Source organism: Panthera onca, chromosome C1, assembly GCF_046562875.1.
Source record: "Panthera onca isolate mPanOnc1 chromosome C1, mPanOnc1 haplotype 2, whole genome shotgun sequence".
NCBI lineage: Eukaryota > Metazoa > Chordata > Mammalia > Carnivora > Felidae > Panthera > Panthera onca.
Genome location: NC_138346.1, coordinates 46,108,078 through 46,125,333, shown reverse-complemented (window position 1 = coordinate 46,125,333; position 17,256 = coordinate 46,108,078). Strand labels below are relative to the sequence as shown.

General features: G+C 35.1%; 1 protein-coding gene across 1 annotated transcript in view; it reads left to right on the top strand.

Annotated features, from left to right (window-relative positions):
- COL3A1 (collagen type III alpha 1 chain) overlaps positions 1–17,256 on the top strand; it is a 355,595-nt gene that overhangs the window by 163,786 nt on the left and 174,553 nt on the right. The gene's annotated exons all lie outside the window — the stretch shown is intronic.

Below are 17,256 nucleotides of genomic sequence, written 5' to 3'. Positions count from 1 at the left end.
ACCATTGAATAATTCTTAGCTCAAAGAGGAAGTCTCCAGGGAAGTCAGGAAATACATCAAAAAGAATGAAAATGAAAATATGAGACACCAAAAATTTTGGGACACAGTTAAAGCAGTGCTGAGAGAAAAATTTATAACACTAAAAAGATAGTGGAAAAGAGGTAAAGTCACAATCATCCATGCTCAAGAATCCAGAAAAAGAAGAGCAATATAAGCCCAAAGAAAATAGAAAGGAAGAATTAATAAAAAATAAAAGTAGACATTGTGGCACCTGTCTGGGTCAGTTGGAAAAGTATGCAACTCTAGATCTCAGGGTCTTGGGTTCAAGCCCCACTTGGGCATAGAGATTACTTAAAAAGAAAAAGAGTAGATATCAATGCAATTAAAAACAAAAAAAGAAGGAAAAATCAGTGAAATTAAAGGCCTATTCTTCAAAAATATTAATAAAATTCAGCAAGGCTGAAAAGAAATGAGAAAAGACACAAATTAACCATATCAGGAATGAAACAGGAAATATCACTCAGACCCTGTAGAAATCAATAGGATAATAAGGGCATACTATAAAAATTTTGATTATACCTTGAGTGTATTAATGCCAAAATCCTGATCATGACTTGTACTATAGTTTTGTGTTATTAGTATTGAGGCACTCTATACACAGGATCACTCTGTATTACTTATTATAACAGCTTGTAAATCTAAAATTGTCTCAATAAAAGAATTCTATTTTCAAAAACAAGCAAATACCTGCAATGCCTTTAATAACTATAAGAAAATTAAATTTAAGGACTTAATAAAAATATTAAAAATATGTTTATCTTGTGGCACCTGGGTGCCTCAGTCAGTTAAGCGACCAATTCTTGGTTTCAGCTCAGGTTATGATTTCATGGTTTGTGGGACTGAGCCCCAAGTCAGGCTCTGTGCTGACAGTGCAGAGCCTGCTGGGGATTCTCTCTCCCTCTCTCTCTGCCCCTCCACCACTCTCTCTTTAAAAATAAATAAGTAACTTAGAAAATGTGTTAATCTTAATATAAGAAATAAAAAATTAAAAAATAAAAACATGTACTTACATACTACTGTACCCTCACGGAAACTTTACATTTCTGTGGGTTATCAGGTGACTCTGGTACTGTAATTGCTCTTCATTCCTTTTTAAACTAAGGAAAATAAGATATGTATATATACTTTTAGATGTCATTTTATTAGTTATTTATACACAAATATAATTTTTATTGATATACACAAATAATACACAGTTCATCTATTTAAACTGTACAAATCAGTGGCTTTTATATATTTGTATATTCAGAGTTGTGTAACTATCACTACAATCAATTTTAGAGTATTTTCATCACTCCAAAAAGAAACTTCTTACCCATTAGCAGTCACTCTTCCAATATCCCCTACTCCCGCTCCTCTACCTCCCACCCAGCTTAGGCAACTGTCCAAATATACTTTCTGTTTCTATAGAATTGTCTATTCTGAATATTTCATAGAAATGGAAACATACACTATATGATTCTTTGTGATTGGCTTCCTTCAATTATTATGATGTTTTCAAAGTACATTCCTTGGGTGACCATTATTCTGCCCCCAAAGATGTCCACATGCAAACCCTGACACCTGTAAATATGTCAGGTAACACAGCAAAGAGGAATTAAAGTTGCGGATGAAATTAAGGTTGCCAATGAGTTACCTTAAACAGAGAAATGATCCTGGATTGTGGAGTGAGCCTAATAAAACCACAAAAGTCCTTAAAAATGGAAGATGGGGGCAGAAGAGGAGGTCAGAGTGATGGGATGTGAAAAAGGCTAGATTCAGCTTGCTGGTTTTAAAGATGAAGAAAGAGGGTCATGAGCCATGGAATGTGGTTCCTTCTGTGGCTGGAAAAGAAAAAGAAATTCTCTCCTACAGAGAATTCAGAAAGGAACATAGTCCACAGACACCTTGATTTTAGCTTAATAAGACTTCCAACCTGCACAACTGTAAAATGATTTGTGTTGATTTAATCCACTAAATTTGCATTACTTTTTTACAGTAGCAATAGAACGCTGTATATACATTTAATATAGGGTTTCACAGCTATAAAATTCCCTCTAAGTAATGCAGAGCTCTGTTCCACAGTTTTAGTATGTTATGTCTTCATTTTCATTCATCTCAAAGTATGTTGTAATTTTCTCTCAATTTCTTCTTTGCCCTATTGTTCTTTTAGGATTGTGTTTTGTTTTTTGTTTTTACTTTTCACATATTTGTGAATTTTCAAAGTTTCCTTTTGGTATTGATTTCTAGTTTTATTCCATTGTGATTAGAGAACATATTTTGTATGATTTCAATCCTTTTAAATGCTTTTACTGAGGCTGTTTTATGGCTTATCATATGGTATGTCATGGAAAATGCCCAAGTACACTTGAAAAGAATGTGTATCTTCTTTTCTAAGATGGATGCTGTGCTCTTGAAATTCAGGGAAAGATCAGAGTGACCATCATTAGGCGAAGAGATGAAAAGTTATGAGATTTACATAAATATCAGAGGACGTTTACTTTTGACTCTACTTTTTAGGAGCAAGGTGACTGAGAGCGTAAGCTGTGGGTAGAGCATGGGGAAATCTTGAACGGGGTAAAGACTATGGAAATATTTTTTCTAAGTTTTAAAAAAGCAGTGGGCCATTTTTAAACTGTAGAACAAATGTTCATTTCCTTACCAAGATGAAAAACACCTGACAGCAATGTGGAAGAACTTAATTCCGAGCTATGGTAATAAGATTCACAATTGAAGTGTTCCTAAAAGAAAACGGATCACAATTGAAGTGTTCCTAAAAGAATTTTACCGTATGGACGGTAAAATTAAATTTAATTTATCAGTGTCAGAAAAATGTCCACTGCTGATTTCCATCTCTGGCTCCTACCTTTTGGCAGCTCATTCTGTGAAAGAATACATCTCACAGAATACATTTGATTTCTTTCACTCAACCTCCTAGAACTCAGTTTGGTTGAACAGAAATATGGAACATTTAGTTTGACAAATATGTTATAAAGAGTAGCATGTGAAGTCTACATATTTGTTACTAATCTATAATAGTGAATATTTTTATATTTCTTCTATAAGCTGAAAGTGTAGTTTTACAGCTAAGTTCTGAGATAACATTGGTATTCCAAAAAGTTAGTCTTCCTAAGAATTTTTATTTAGATGCTTTCTCCATATGTTATCATTTCCAAATAAATTTTCTAGCACAATATGATTTTCTTAAAAAAAACAGAAACATCAAAGTGGAAGAATAATTTAAATGTACATTAACAAAGTTTTGGGATTCATTTGAGATTTAGAAGATCTATTTAATGATCTTTTAAAGGTGAAATACTATTTCTGATATTTCTTTTTGGGTGTTATAACTCAGTAGCTGGAAGTTGAGGATTGAGTTATTAAAATAGCAATAGATGCACTGGTGTTCCAACTATAGCTGCACTCTGAATACAGATGAACTACAATCTGTGGAACAACTTTGCAACCCTGCCCTTAAATGTTGTTATGACTTGGGTTCTGTTCTTTTCATCTTTCAGATATTGCTTTGAATCCTTAGGAAATCATATTGATCTAGGAACACAGTTACATATGTAACCATCATTTTAACATCTATTTATGAATTTTCTAGCCTGACAAGAGCTTTGCCTGTAAGATGCCACTATATGCAAGAAAAATATTTTTTTATACTAAATTCTGATTTTAATTCAATAATCCACACTACCGGAACACAGAACCAAATGCAAGAAATGGAGGTTTATATGGTGTGCACCTCCGTGGAATCAGTAATATCAATCTTGAGAATTTGACTTTATTATCACAGAGGTCTGTAGATAGTAAATGCTGCTATGTCCAAGGAGAAATTAATCTGCCCATTTTAGTCAATCCACCTACAAAAATGAATAAAGGCCTAAGTCAAAGACAAAAAGCACCTCTATTAAGTCATAATTAGGTCAATCAGGATTAAACAAAGGAAAAAGACAAGTTTTCTTCATAGGTGGTCATAAAATCACAAAACAGAAAGAATATTTAGTTCAGCTTATAAGCATTATTCTTAACAGATTATGAAAATAATTTTAGAATTACCCCTTTGTAATTTTAAATGGCGATCGAATTTAGTTATTTTTGTAATTTAAATAGCATCACAGGGAAAAGAAAGAGAGCCAAAGTGGGTTTTTTTGTTTTTGTTTTTGTTTTTGTTTTTGTTTTGTTTTTTTCAGCTCTAAGCACTGAAAAGATTATGGTTTCCTGCTTTGGTTTAAAATCAAAAAGGAAAACAAGCCTAAATTATAAAGTAATTGTAAATTACAAAATGTTCTGATTTTTGCCCTGAAAGCTCCTTCACAATTTTTGAAATATCAAAAATCAAATTATTTCAAAAATATTGCCAATGCCCTACATTGCTGCATGCAGTTGGTCTCCCTGTGGGTAAGGCTAATGGTCATGCCAGGAGATGTTTTGCCAATTGGTCTGATGGTCTTTAAAGTCCCAATATAATATTTTTTATTTTGTTGGGAGAATGGGCACATGTGGTTATGAGAGTAGTAAAAATGGGGAGCTAGGAGAAAAATAACAACCTTATAACCCTCCCTTTGTTGCTGCTATTATACTTCTAATGAGAACCATTAGATGCTACTCATCCAGATGAAAACTAGCCACACATCAATTTAGTCACCCATTAAGTTGACACGTCTCATTTTACAGCTCTCCACATTGTAAATGCTAGAAATCTGTAAAAGATGTCAATTCTTTTTTTTTTTTTCAGAACTTTTTTTTCAAATATGCTTATAAGCATGGGTAATATAATTTAAAAACCTGTAGTCAGGGGCACCTGGGTGGCTCAGTGGTTTAAGCCTCTGATTCTTGATTTTGGCTCAGGTCATGATCTTACAGTCATGAGATGGAGTTCAGTGTCAGAGCTCTGTGCTCAGCTGGACCCGGCTGGGATTCTCTCCCTCCCTCTCTCTCTTGCCCTCCCCTGCTCCTTTCTCTCTTTCTCTCAAAATAAGTACATAAACATTTTCAAAAAACCTATGGCCATTGGATATTAAAATTCAAATTCATGTGTTCTCTACATGTATCAGGTCTAGAACATGTTTTATTATGAATAGATAATGTAGTAAGAGCCCTCTTAGACTGAATTTGGTCAGTATTGCATTTCTAATGCTCTTTCCTTACTAGTTTTTGGTCTTAAATTTCTTCTTTTCTGACAAATAATAACCCTATTCAAATTTACTAATGAACCTAATATTTTCCCATTGAATCAGAAAGATAGGTTCATTGCATTTTACAATTAAAAAAAAATTTCCATGGGAAAATGTGTGAGATTTTAAATCTCCACAGTGTATATTCATGTACTTTCAAAACCCAATTCCTTTTGGCTTGCAATGTGAAAATTGGCTATTTGCGTTACATAATTTATCTGGGCAGGAATGCACACTGAGTAATAACTATTATGTAGTTGATGACATCTAGGACCTGGGTCAGAGGATCTGAATTCCAGTCTTTTTCTGCCACATTTAGCTACATTAATTTGCATGATAACAGCCTCTTCACTCAATTTCCTTCTCTGTAAAAGATTAATAAATGCTAAAGTAACAGTAGCATGATAGTGATTTAAAAGGGCATATTACGATGATGTCATCCTGGAAATTTTAAGCACCCTAAACTCTAGCGGGAATTAAAGAAAAATAGATCTTTATGGTGGAACAATGGGGTAAAATTAAGAGATAATATTGCTGTATGTTGAACTCAGTTGCTACAGTAGAGAATACTGAGTCTTCAATTAGATGATTATATGAAAAATACTTGGGGTTTTAGTTGACAACTGCATGCCTATAAGTGAAAACCGTGATTTCATTGTTTAAAAAATCATGAAAGCTCATGTTGCATTGGTGGTCATATTGAAAACAACAGAAATCATTATCTGAAGACTGAGATGTTGCCAGAATCACTGCAGCAAACTTTTAAGTGATTAGATGTTTCCCTGCCTTTAATAGCACCCATTTTCCAATTTCTTTCACACCAGCACAAAAGGATATTTTGAAATTTTAACACGACACTTTCCATCTTAAAATCAGTCTGTGGCTCTCTATTGCTTTAGGCGAAAGTGTACAAATTCATCAGCATGACATACGTTCCCCTGGGGTAAGACTGCTGTTAATCTCCTGGCCTCATCTGTGCCCACTCTCTCTGTTCCTCTCACCCTGGAGACACAAACTGAAACAAACTATCTTGTCACACCAGGGTGTCTCAGTTCCTCACGTCCTTACCCACAGTGGATCCTCTGCCTGGATTTCTCCTCACCCTGTTCCAATCTTCACACTTGACTCAGTATCCTTGGAGTAATCCTTATTATCTTTCAAGATGCAATTTAATCATCAATGTGCTTTAAGAACTACTTTGGGTTAAGTGAGCTCTCTTATGTTTATTTTTTAAGGGGAAATTTTATTTATTTTTATTTTTCTGTGGTAAGAACACTTATCATGAGATTTACCCTCTTAACAAATTTTACAGTGCACAATACCATATTGTTAAGTATAGGCACTCTATTGTACAGTAGATCTCTGGAACTTATTCATTTAGAATGACTAAAACTTCACACCCACTGAACAGCAACTCCTCACTTCCCACACCCCCCCAAAGCCCTGGCAACTACTATTGTATCCTCTACTGTGAGTTTGACTATTTTAGATACCTCCTATATGTGGAATCATACGGTATTTGTCTTTCTGTTATACCCTGTCCTAGTGTTTATAATACTTACAGATGTTTTTCTGACTGCTATTTTGCAAGCCGTCATGTCTATCTCATTTCTTATAACCCTAGAATCCAGCTCATTCCCAAGCACACTCACAGTGCTAAATAAACGTGAATGTGTATGCGTTTTAAGATAAATGATGAATATATATCCGTATATGGATATGGATATACATGAATACATATGGAATGATATGGATATATATGGACAGGTATGAATATCCTTTGAGCAATAGTGGGCAGAATCAAAGAGTGTAAGTTGTATGGGTAAATTGTACTGTAAATTTTCAAAAATAAAAAATAAAAGGATTGGATAGTCATCTAGAAGTTAAGTTGTAGAGGAGATTGCTTAATTGGATGAAAGATTAGATCGAATAATATCCAAATAATAATTATAATAATGTAATAGCAGCGATAATTTTATTCATATGTTGCCTCCCACAACAACTGATGAGCCCTTGTTATGTGCCAGACTGTATGCTAAGTGTTTTATATAGCTTTTCTCATTTACCAGCCAAAATATAAAAGGAAGCTCAGACATATGAATTAATTTGCCCTTGTAACGTGATTAAATGAGTGAAAAGAAATTCAAACTCAGTTTGATCTGAGTTCTAAGCTTTTTCTTTCCTACCTAGTTTGTTCCACATACTTCTTTGCTTCCTGCATTCCTGCAGCAGCCGAGAGGCCAAAACCTGAGGCCACAGTATATTGCCTAATAACTGTGTAATACAAGAAACATGGGCCAAGACCTAGGCTAGCATCAAGGGAACAGGAAAATTGAAAAGGCACCATGAAAATAAGATAGATTCCTAGAACCCAGAAATCTTGGGGAAGAGGAACAGGAGTTGAGGTTCATCTCCTTTCACCCTCTTTAAAACAACAACAACAATAACAACAAAACCTGAAGCTGTTATCTTTATACATTTCAGCAACAAAAAGCTTTCCTTGGATTCTCTCATCCTTTTGGTACCACCCCCAACTCCACTCATTCTACCTATATTCTCCTAATTTTTTTTTTAACTAGCAACAAAGCTTTTCAGTTTACACTAACACATAAAAGTTGGAGAGTTACACCTTAGTCCCAGAATGACCCTTGAATTTATTAAATTGTTAATATCCAAAATATTTTTTCATTTTTTTTGTTTTTTTGTGGAAAGTAAAATGATGGCTGTACTGCACCTCATCATTTCCTGGATTTGTATATAATATATTTGTTTTCCTATCTCTACTTTTAGCCTGTAGCATAAATACAAGGAATTTGAGTTTGGGGCCAAACTTTGGAAATAGTAAGAAGGGAGTACATTAAAATCTTTGTTCTTAGATCAGTAGACATAATGAAAATGAATATTCCAGATGCTGTTATAGCCACTCTAACAGTGGCAAGGAATAATATGCCTTGTGGATTTCAGATAAAGTCTATATAATTCAGCAACACTCAGTCCTAGATCTGATTACACAAACTTCCTCCAGGAATTCTGTTCTTCCCTTCCCCATCAGACACTCTTTGTCATTCCCAACTCTCCTTCATTTCTTTAAATGTTTATTTCTTTATTTTGAGAGAGAGAGAAAGTGTGTGACCAGGGTAGAGGCAGAGAGAGGGAGAAAAAGAATCCCAAGCAGGCTCCATGCTGTCAGCACAGAGCCTGATGCCCAGCTTGATCCCACCAACTGTGAGATCATGACCTGAGCTGAAATCAAGAGTCAGACACTTAATGGGCTGAGCCACCCAGGCACCACCCCCATCTCTCCTTTAAATTACTCCCCAATGCTTGCCTCAATAATAAATTTGCTTTACCAAAGCAGGGTTTTGTTTTGTTCTGTTCTGTTTTAAAGATTTTATTTTTAAGCAATATTCACACCCAATGCAGAGCTAAACACAACTCTTCAGATCAAGAATTGCATGCTCTACTGACTGAGTCGGCCAAGCACCCCTATCAGAGCAAAGTTACATTATAGTGTGTTCTTATTATACTCCTCAATGTTTAAAAACTTTCTTCAGTTTTATACTCCAAATTATATTGACTTCAATTCAAACTAAATTCTGTCTCATTCTGAGATGAATGAAAAAAATACGTTTTCTACTACTCAATAATTTGTAAATCTTATCATGGGTAATATTTCATTTTCGGTCAAAAAACTTTTTCATTAACAAAATGTGACTCACCAAATATCAACATGATTTTCTTAAAGCATCTATAGCAGATTGCTTATAAGATTCTGTTTAATTTTTCCTTATCATGAGACACTGGTGTCAGAAGCATTATTTGGTTATTTTGGTGGTGTATGTGTTTATAAATATGTATGTTATATAAATGCATAATATGTAATTAAATTATATTTATTTAAGTATATAATACTATAATCCAGACCTATTTAAAATATTTTTCTCTATCCATTATACTTCATACTTCTCAAAATGATACTTCCCATCCACAGATCAATCTTCTGGTGAACATCATCTTTCTTATTCACTGACATAATATTTGAAAAAAATATGTATTTTATATACTATATATAAAATATATATGGTATGGTATATAATATATATGATATGATAGAAAAATTTTAAAATATATATGAATTACAGTTATGTTTTAGCAATTACGGATGAAATGCAACAACTGGTATAAAGAATTCCAATTTGGGGCACCTGGGTGGCTCAGTCGGTTGAACGGCCGACTTCGGCTCAGGTCATGATCTCGCGGTCTGTGAGTTCTAGCCCCACGTCGGGCTCTGTGCTGACAGCTCAGAGCCTGGAGCCTGTTTCAGATTCTGTGTCTCCCTCTCTCTGACCCTCCCCCGTTCATGCTCTGTCTCTCCCTGTCTCAAAAATAAATAAACGTTAAAAAAAAAATTAAAAAAAAAAAGAATTCCAATTTGATCTTACTACTGTCATTTAAAAAAAGTTTTTAAATGTTTATTTTTGAGAGAGAGCGCAAGAGATAGACAGAGAGCAAGCGGGGAAGGGGCAGAGAGAGAGGGAGACACAGAATCTGAAACAGACTCCAGCACAGAGTCCGACAAGTGGCTCGAACTCACGAGCCGTGAGAGCATGACCTGAGTTGAAGTCAGACGCTTAACCGATTGAGCCACCCAGGCACCCCACTATTACTGTGATCTTTGTGTCACATAATAATGTTCTGAATTCAGTCCAAAAGTCAGCATCTCACATGATTTTTTTAGTTTTTGTGGCCCACAGTTCTAGCTAAGAACATCCAAAGATCATCTATAGATGCAAATAGAGCTAAATGGGGAAACTGGGTTTTTAGGGAAATCTCTAACTGAAAGCAAAAGGTACTCTTTTTCCTAACAATGTAATATCTGTCTCAGTCAAACTTGCAATCTGACCAAGTAACTACAATAAAAGAGGACTGAAAGCCTCATTTTACCCATGAAGTATCCTGGTGTACAAAGAGTAGCCTTCAGGCATACACTGTTATGGACAATGAAATATATATTGCTGTGATATGATGTGCTCTCCTTCAGGTTCTGACCAAAAAAGCCAACATGAAAACGGGACCTCGTGAACTCAGGCTCTAATTCTGGAGAGCTTCACTTTTGTTGGGATTAAAATCATCAGAGAATAAAAGTCTGATGTAAAAATATTCTTTGACACCTTAGAATAACCCTAGAGGTTACTAAAGATAGTAATGTTGTATATACTTCAGAAGACTCATAATTCTGTCCCCCAAAGAATTTGGAACTTTTTTTTATATGGTAGATTTTAGTGCAGAATAAAGAAGAGAAAAATCTATTTTCTAATCTTTTAAAGATAGTTCTTAGGCGTATATGTTACTGAAACCTGTTATTTAATACATTAAATGTAAATACATACCTAAGAATTTATACTATCTGTACTAATTAAATTACAGTAATCCAAAGATATTTTTCTGAATATTTTATAATACTTTAAAGATTCTGAGTATTTAAAGTATTAACATTTCTTCTTGAATTATTTCACTTAATAAACTTGAGGGTCCATTAGACATAAGGCACTGTAGAATGCCAGGAAAATAAATATATGACCACCTTCAAGGAATGTGTAGCCTATTCAAATAACTTATATGAAATTGTATTAAAGTAATTACTCATTTAGGGGCACCTGGGTGACTCAGACGGTTAAGCATCTGACTTCAGCTCAGGTCATGATCTTGTGGTTTGTGAGTTTGAACCCTTGTCAGGCTCTGTGCTGACAGCTCAGAGCGTGGAGTCTGCCTCGGATTCTGTGTCTCCCTCTCCCCTGCTTGCGCTCTGTCTCTCTCTCAAAAATAAATAAATATTTAAAAAAATTACTCCGTTAAACTAGATATAGAGAGATAACATAATATTTTATTATTTGTTCTTAACAGATAAAACTTTGTAAAGTCTACTTGCTGATTGTTGCTCTTTCTTAAAGGTCAAAGATTCATATTTCCAATCTTTCCCCTGTCTCCAAGTATGTTTGTCCACTAACTGTGAAAAGATGTGGAAATGAATTTCAAAAATGTTTCATCCTGTAATTATGCTCTTGAGGACAGTACAGACCTTTCACCCTTAGATGACTACACACATGCCCAGAATAGAGGCTGACATAAACCAGACCTTCCACTTCCCTTGAGCAGCAGCAGGATCTGTACCAAGGCTACCCCAAGTGGGCAACAGCCTTTCTTCTCTTTTTCGGTCACCCTCTTTCTTTCATCCTCCAGATCCTCTCTGATTGCAATGAGTTGCTTTTTAAACCACTGGAAGAATGTTATTTATAGACATAATTTATAGATATTTGGAAGTTCTAATTTTAGTTTCTCAACATTCAGAAATAATTTGATAACAGGTGTTTTTTTTTTTTTTTTTTTTGGTAATCCAAAAGTCTCCAAATCCTTTTTCACCTAATGTAACTGTATTGAGTCCAGAGCCGTCTGCCATAATTCTGAAGATGATCAAAATGCATATCTTTTTTCTTGGTCACTCCTATCTCCCCTTCTGAACTCCTGGCTTGCTTTAATCACCACTACCTCATTGCTCACTGTTCATGGTGGGCACCATTCTTTCCCTGCACCAGCTAGTCCCAAGTGTGGACATAAATCACTCTGTAAGACTCCATTAACACACGGCTAGTGTGTGCATGAGACTATAAGGAAAACTTGAAGATGATGGAGGAGAATCACAACACAGAACATAGATATCATGTTTCTTAAGTTTTTCATCCATTTGCATAAAATAACTCTCTTTTGTGTCTGTCACTCTCCTTAAGCACCGACCTGTTTGTCTGAATTGAAAGAGGCTCACTGCTTACCATTTTTCCTTCCCATCCTACTAACCAACAACATACAGAATAAACCCACATGCAACAAATCAAACAAACAAACAAACAAACAAAACAAACAGACAGTCTTCTCTCTAAGATTAACACCAGTTACTTCACTACACGGGGAATTTATGTATTTTCTTAACTTCTCCCTATAGATGCTTCACTTCCTAGAACCGAAATGCCCACTTAAAAGCTTTCTCAGAAATGAGTTTTGTCACTACATAAGATGTAAGGAATTACACAGGCAATGCTGAGATTTCTTAAACATTTTTTCCTCCTCCTTTCACATGATGCTGCATTTCTCTATTGCAAAATCTCTGTCTCACTTTCTACCCAGGAGAAATATACCCTCCAAATAATATTTCTAAGGAATGGTAATCCTGTTCTCTGGGAAAGGACAGTAGCAAGCAAACCATCTGAAATAAAAGTGAGTCACTTGGAAGAGTCATTTCTCCCGATTGGAAGAAAGTGTTAAAACATGACACCAGGGAAACTGAAGCTTCATATTGGATTGAGAGTTTTGAGCACTTGTATTTTCTAAACTAAGCTAACAAATACACGAATTATCTACAGGCTCCTTAATCTTTTGCCTTTGAGCCAACGGTTGAAAATAAGTCCTTGGCAATGATCTATCTGCTCCAATCTCTGCATGCCAACTTCATCTCCCATCATTTCTAAGCCAAAATGATCTCCAGACCAAAAGGCAATACTTACCATCCAGGTCAAAGAGCTACAATCAATAGAAGCTACTCTGGGCTCCAAAATTCTTTCTCCTATCCCCGTATGTGCACACATTCTTCCAGTCTTCCTTCTTCCCATTTCTCCCATGAAAACTGTCCCTCCTCTGTTTCCTAATGCATACTCTTAAGTTGGGGGAGGAAACCTGTGGGTAAAGGAGAACAGGAGGGAAGGCAGCAATGCTCACTGTCCTTTTCTCCCTAAGATGGAGATTTTTACCATACTTTACAACATTTTCCTGGCTCTAATAGGTTTACTTGACAACTTTGTAAAATTGCATTTCTAAGGCAGCTTATCACTGTTTTCTTATTTTATGTTCTTGAAACTTTCCAGAACCCTTAACCAAGGAGGTTTCGGTAAATGGAGTTAGCATTTGGGCCCTGCAAAGAGTCAGAGACAAAAATAGCAGTAGTTACTCGGTCGACAATATTTATACAATACTTAACCGTCTGGGCCCACAAGATAAAGGACAGACTTTTAACTATTCATAACAGGATGAGGAGAACGGGGCTTGTAACAAGCTTTTTGGTTCTTGCCACTTGCAGAAATGCAGAGTTCTCAAAGAAGAACTCTATATTGAGTTTAACTTATTGACACACAAAGTATGCATCATGTAAATATTTAATTACATAACTACATACTCCCCAAAGTGTACCCATGCCCCCATTCTTCACATGGCCACATTATAAAAGGCAGAATTACAAGCTCCCTTTCCCCCTTTTTTTTAAAGGAAGAAGTTAATAAAGTAATAAAAGTGAACTGAATAAGCCTGACTTGTAGTTTGGAGATCATTGCAGAGATAACTCAATTTTTTTTAACTTTTAGAATGTGGGATTTAGGCCTTTTTTTTCCTGAAAGATATGAACTTTTTTTTTTCCTGAGAGCTACGTGGCATATCTTCATCCACGGATTCACTTTTGCCCTTGGACTCTTTCTCACCCTTCCCCTCCTTAGGGAGAGAAAGAGAGGGAGGAAAAAAAAGTACTGTTTTAGCCAACTGGCTTTATTAAAGCTTTCTCATCCATGAGGCATGAGAATATGTTTGTAAATCTGCTTCTTTTCTGATTGGCAGTGAGAAGTACAATTGCTCTTTAATTAGAACCTTGTGAGTCCCAGCATATGGTTTAACCCAGGTGTTTAACCCATCTCAATCCAAGTGCCAGTTGATGACATGGGTCAAATGACAGTTTCATTTAATTGTCAGAGACAATGTAGGGTTTAGTAAACACCATTGAGTTATTTTCTTTGTCGATATTAGAGCAGAGGACAGGCAAGTAATGGAAGGGGTATACTGGAAATCAGAGTAGACTTGGTCAGGAAATTAAATGCTAACCTTGATCCTGACAAAATTTGTCTGTATGAGTCTGAGTATATCCCTTAAGGTTACTGGAATTTGATTGTCTTACCTGTAAAAATAGGCAGTAATATTTCTCAAGTATTTCACTGCATAATTTATAACCTTCTCCCCAGGTCTCAAATACTGTGATTCTAATCAATTCATAAAAAGAGATTGAAGGACAGAAAGAGATATACTCTTATGTTACCAGTGGACTGGTTATTGCAAGATTTTATGGATTTGAAAAACCCAAATTTAGTTAACACCTTATCAGTAATGTTTTGATTTCATGACATTTTAATAAAAATGTTTGATACTATTGTCAAGGGACTTCCTAGCTAAAATATAATCAAGAGATCTCTCTGAAGACCATTTCTTTTCTTGTCCCAATTCCATCTCTTTGATCTTCTACAACTAACCAAAACTATCAATGTCATTGACAAATTGAAAAAAAACAGTTATAGTTAAACCTCATTGAAAATCACACGGTTGCCTTCCATCCCTAATATTTGGCTGTAAACAAAATCCAAAAGCAATAACTTTTATTTTTCTTTGCGTTAGTTCCTGTTCGTGTACAGAGAACATCAGGCAGTGATTCACATTACTGACACACAGCCAGCACAGCTGGATAGGCACAAAATGCGTTTCATAACAAGGACAAAGGAAAAAAGGGAGAAAAGTTTGTTTATTTAAAAAAACTATATAGCTTGCTACTATAAAAGCAAGATGCAAACTTTTCTAAGAAAACAACTTAAAGGAAACGCAAATTGTTTTGTGCTGATTAAAAATTACTTGAATAACTCTTAAATGTTTATTTATTTTTAAGAGAGAGACAGACACAGTGTGAACAGGGGAGGGACAGAGAGAGAGAGAGAGAGAGAGAGGGAGAGAGACTGAATCTGAAGCAGGCTCCAGGCTCTGAGCTGTCAGCACAGACACTGAAGTGGGGCTCAAACTCAAAAACGGTGAGATCATGACCTGAGCTGAAGTCAGACACTCAACCAACTGAGCCACCCAGGTGCCCTTACTTTAATAACTTTTAATATGTAATGTATTCCATCAAGGTAGGTATCACTTCTGGAAAACTCACCCTCTTTCACTAAGAAGAAGCAACAATTTATGAATATCATAAGTAAGGCTCTGGTGACAATTTAGAAATATAAACAATAAAATAAAAATACTCCATGATAATTTCAGAACTCTTTTGAAAGAAAAATAGGAGTAGGGACAGGTTTATATATGAGAAAAAAATAATATTGTGTCAACTCTTCAGAGATCTGATAAATGAACTCAGAAATATCTGCACTCCAGCTTTGAAAGGGTGAGTTAGTTGATACAGGACAGTGTCAAAGATGACACATTTTCACAGAATTGTCCATAGATAACATTTCCCAGGGCAAGTAAGTATAAATGACATTGTCACCCATGGTGTCTTCTGTCTATGCTGTATAGGAAGTTGAATTAAATTGTTGGCTGGACAGTTAAATTAAAAGTGATAGTTTACAACATGCCTATTACCACTAGTGATAGAAGTTCTCATAATTGTAAGAGGAAATATCACTTCTTCAGATTGTGCTTCAGATTTCTTGTGATTAAGAAATAAGTGCCGTGGCAAACCCACCATCTTGGCAGAGCTGGGGTGAGCTGGCAATGAGAAACCATGCTAGGGTGCCCAGTCTAGCCATATTCACCTTCATGTTTAGAAATTCAGTAAATAGTGATGCGGGTGTAGTGAGGGATAAGGTATATTATCTCAACAATTTTTGCAGAATTTCTATTAATTAGGATACTGTGTACAAATACCTTGGAGGTATTTGGAAGTGGAAAGTGAGACCTTGAGGGCAAGAGAAAGTCTACCATGATCAAAGGTAAAATGTACAATGGTTCTGTCTCCCTAATTACATCATTGGGCCAAAGAAGTTCAAACACTTGGTTTGCAATCCATTCTTTTCCTTTGCAGGAAGTGGAGTAATACTTTTGGGGGTAAAATGGAGACAGGTCACCCAGTGTGTTGCCTTGTACACTGGACCTCTGATAAGGTTGCTGCATTTGTTCATAGATTATTACATTATTTTTGAAGCCTAACTTCTGTCACTATCTCCTGTAAATTGGATATCCTCAACACTGATATTCTTTTTGTTTCCTAGCAGAAGGTTTTAGGCCACCTTGGACATGTATGCCACATTCATTCAATGGCACAACTTGATTGTCCTGAGACTTATTCTTATTTGGAACAATAGTTAGATAGGACTTTATCAGAGTGATTATGATTATACACACACACACACACACACACACACACACACACATATATATGTATATATATATATAATTATATCTGATTTTACATATCATTTCATACAAGATATATATGTATATGTATATATATAGAGAGATATAGATATATATGTATGTATGTGTGTGTGTATATATATATGTACACTTCATATATATATATATATATACACTTCAAAGCTCTTATATCATGATTAAAGCACAGTGGACTACCAATAGATAGACAGATACACATGTAGATGCATAGATGATAGAGAGATGGGGCTAGTTCAATGACCATCAGAATAATTATCTTGGCTTTATAAAAAGACTAAAAATTAATCTAATGTTCTGTCTTCTTTTACTTATTATTTATGATTTAATATAATTCAAGAATATCATATCTTTATATAATTTTCCTTTCTAGCTTATGTTAAGAAGAAATGAGAGGGGATACTAATAAATAAAAGGAGATATCTAGAAATAAAAAAAATCCATTTGCTTCATCTTCCCCAGAGTTCTCTACAATAATTAAATTAATTTTTAGTGTCTCTGAAGAAGTTATTATACACATGTTTAATGATAATTATCTTGATTATGCCATTTGATAAATGCTTATAGTCATGCATCTTTATTAAAATGTACCTGACATATTTTAAGACCAAAAACTTGCACTTCCTTACCATGTACTCTTTAGCTTTAACACCCTATTTGTTCTAAGTGAAAGTTAACTGATACTCCCAATTAATTTCTTTCAAAAGAAATGCAGGAACTTAGTGTTAACAGGATGTTAAAAAGTCATCCAGTAGCCTACTCCTTTTTCAATTTCCTCTACATCACTCAC